This window comes from Salmo salar, unplaced genomic scaffold, assembly GCF_965601325.2.
Source record: "Salmo salar unplaced genomic scaffold, fSalSal1 ptg000424l, whole genome shotgun sequence".
Classification (NCBI taxonomy): Eukaryota; Metazoa; Chordata; class Actinopteri; order Salmoniformes; family Salmonidae; genus Salmo; species Salmo salar.
The window spans coordinates 1,059,836-1,063,294 of record NW_027675384.1 but is presented as its reverse complement, the minus strand read 5'-3'; the positions used below and the strand labels follow the sequence as shown (position 1 = coordinate 1,063,294).

The following is a 3,459-nucleotide window of genomic DNA, read 5'->3' as shown; positions in this document are numbered from 1 at the left end:
CTCCTGCTATACCAGTATATCATGTTAGTATTATAGTAGTATTACTGCTATAAAGTATTACCAACTCTCTCCTGCTAAACTAGTATTTTATGTTAGTATTATAGTAGTATTACTGCTATAAAGTATTACCGCCTCTCTCCTGCTATACTAGTATAACATGTTAGTATTATAGTAGTATTACTGCTATAAAGTATTACCGCCTCTCTCCTGCTATACTAGTATAACATGTTAGTATTATAGTAGTATTACTGCCTCTCTCCTACTATACTAGTATAACATGTTAGTATTATAGTAGTATTACTGCTATAAAGTATTACCACCTCTCTCCTGCTATACTAGTATAACATGTTAGTATTATAGTAGTATTACTGCTATAAAGTATTACCACCTCTCTCCTCCTCCTTTCCTGCTCGCGGCGTCTCGCCAGCTCCCTCTGCTGGTCCATGGCGTTCTGCTGCGGCCGAGGGTGTGGCCTGTTGAGTGGGAGGGGCCTGTGGGGAGTCGGCGGGAGGGGTTGAGGCGAAAGTTGCTCCTGGCGACGGCGAGTGTCCTCCTGGACACGCCCCCTCCCCTGCTGCTCCACAGGGTCCTCGTCGTCACGGCTACTGGAGAAGAGAAAGTGGAGTGTCAGAGGGGGATGAGCTTAGATGGGGTGCTAGAATGAGCTTCTCCCTTTATCCATCCTTCCCTTTTTTCTCACCATAGTTTCTACCTCGGCTGAGAGGTCTTCTCCCTCTCCTCCTCCTCCTCCTCCTCCCTTTCCCTCCCTCCATCCTTCCCTCTTACCGTAGTTTCTCCTGCTCTCTCCTGGCCTGTGCTTTTAGCTGTTTCTCTCTCTCCTTCTCTCGGGCGACGCGACGGACCTGTTCGAAGCTGTCGCTAGAGGAGCGGACAGCGGAGGCGGGGGTGGACTGAGAACGCTGGGCCAAGAACCCATGTTCTTTAACTTCACATCCTGGGAGGGGAGGGAGAAAGTGTAGTGGGAGGGGGAAGAGTGCCACACAGACATTTCGTTAACACCCACTTTTTAAAGACATTTCACCTCCATTTTAATAACACTACCTTACAGGAGAAGTTCTTTTTTTTAAACAACTAAATCTATTTTATTTATGTAAGTTGAATTTCATAGTAAGGGTCCAAGACACTTTTTTTTTGTGATTTCACATGCTTTTGAGAAACTTACCCCAACCAGCAAATCATGTTTTTGGGAAACCCGAGCAAATCACATCCTCATTTTGTAGTTGTGTTTCGTTAAAGCCTATTTATTGTTGTTACAAGCCGTGTTTCATTAAAGCCTGTGTAAAGTTAATTTGTTTCAATGTACCGGTAGGCACCTGCGGCTTATAGACATGTGCGACTTATTTATGTTCAAAATAATACTTTTTTTTAAAATTCAGTGGGTTCGGCTTATATTCAGGTGCGCTTAATAGTCCGGGAAATTACGCCAGTTGTTCTGTATAGACGCATAAACACTCCCGTCTACAGACTTCCTTTGGACGACCGATATCTAATGAGGCTTTGGCTAGTTGTTCTGGACGACCGATATCTAATGAGGCTTTGGCTAGTTGTTCTGGACGACCGATATCTAATGAGGCTTTGGCTAGTTGTCCTGGACGACCGATATCTAATGAGGCTTTGGCTAGTTGTTCTGGACGACCGATATCTAATGAGGCTTTGGCTAGTTGTCCTGGACGACCGCTATCTAATGAGGCTTTGGCTAGTTGTTCTGGACGACCGATATCTAATGAGGCTTTGGCTAGTTGTTCTGGACGACCGATATCTAATGAGGCTTTGGCTAGTTGTCCTGGACGACCGATATCTAATGAGGCTTTGGCTAGTTGTTCTGGACGACCGATATCTAATGAGGCTTTGGCTAGTTGTTCTGGACGACCGATATCTAATGAGGCTTTGGCTAGTTGTTCTGGACGACCGATATCTAATGAGGCTTTGGCTAGTTGTTCTGGACGACCGATATCTAATGAGGCTTTGGCTAGTTGTTCTGGACGACCGATATCTAATGAGGTTTTGTCTAGTTGTCCTGGACGACCGATATCTAATGAGGCTTTGGCTAGTTGTTCTGGACGACCGATATCTAATGAGGCTTTGGCTAGTTGTTCTGGACGACCGATATCTAATGAGGCTTTGGCTAGTTGTTCTGGACGACCGATATCTAATGAGGCTTTGGCTAGTTGTTCTGGACGACCGATATCTAATGAGGCTTTGGCTAGTTGTTCTGGACGACCGATATCTAATGAGGCTTTGGCTAGTTGTTCTGGACGACCGATATCTAATGAGGCTTTGGCTAGTTGTTCTGGACGACCGATATCTAATGAGGCTTTGGCTAGTTGTTCTGGACGACCGATATCTAATGAGGCTTTGGCTAGTTGTTCTGGACGACCGATATCTAATGAGGCTTTGGCCCCTGAAAAAGGGGAGAAATAATCCCGAGTGTGATACGGTATTGTTTCCTCACTGAGAACTTTTACTGTAATGAGGAAAAGACCGCGATTTCCCCGCGAACTTGGCTGGAGACCAGAGCAATCGATCTCAGGCTCATAGATTAAAGAGCATTTAGTAGATCACAGATTAACACTTTTCCCCTTCAATTTGGCACCACAAAATAAAGTAATCAATATAACGGTTTACACATTCCTTTTACAATTCTTAACTTTTGTACGCTTGATGGATTTTTTACTTTTTAACACAATTATATGAATGTTATCCATCTCTATCAACTAATACAGAATGCATGATATTTTTAACCTTAGATGTTTTAAGATCCTCACATACTATGAACTTACTAATACTTTTTAATGTATAACAGGCTATGAGTATTTCCTGTAACCTGTCACATATACAGGGGGTACCAGGTAGTAATGAGGCTATATACAGGGGGTACCAGGTAGTAATGAGGCTATATACAGGGGGTACCAGGTAGTAATGAGGCTATATACAGGGGGTACCAGGTAGTAATGAGGCTATATACAGGGGGTACCGGGTAGTAATGAGGCTATATACAGGGGGTACCGGTTAGTAATGAGGTTATATACAGGGGGTACCAGGTAGTAATGAGGCTATATACAGGGGGTACCAGGTAGTAATGAGGCTATATACAGGGGGTACCAGGTAGTAATGAGGCTATATACAGGGGGTACCGGGTAGTAATGAGGCTATATACAGGGGGTACCGGGTAGTAATGAGGTTATATACAGGGGGTACCAGGTAGTAATGAGACTATATACAGGGGGTACCGGGTAGTAATGAGGTTATATACAGGGGGTACCTCCTCTCCTCTCTGACTAATGACTGACTCCTGGAGGATCCTGGGAGCGTCCGCGGACAGGATGGCGTGCGTTGCCACGGCGATGATCGTCCCCGCCCCCCTCTCCCTCAGCATCTCCGCTGCCGCCACGAAACCCACCGCATCATCGATGATGTCATCCTGACACACACACACAC

At 45.0% G+C, this 3,459-nt stretch overlaps 1 long non-coding RNA gene across 1 annotated transcript; it reads right to left on the bottom strand.

Annotated features, from left to right (window-relative positions):
* Window positions 1–330: 330 nt before the first annotated feature.
* Window positions 331–3,459, bottom strand: LOC145876006 (uncharacterized). Its single transcript, XR_014391395.1, has 3 exons — window positions 3,284–3,459; window positions 787–955; window positions 331–605 (listed from the first exon to the last, which is right to left on the bottom strand). It is a non-coding gene; the product is annotated as an uncharacterized LOC145876006 (long non-coding RNA).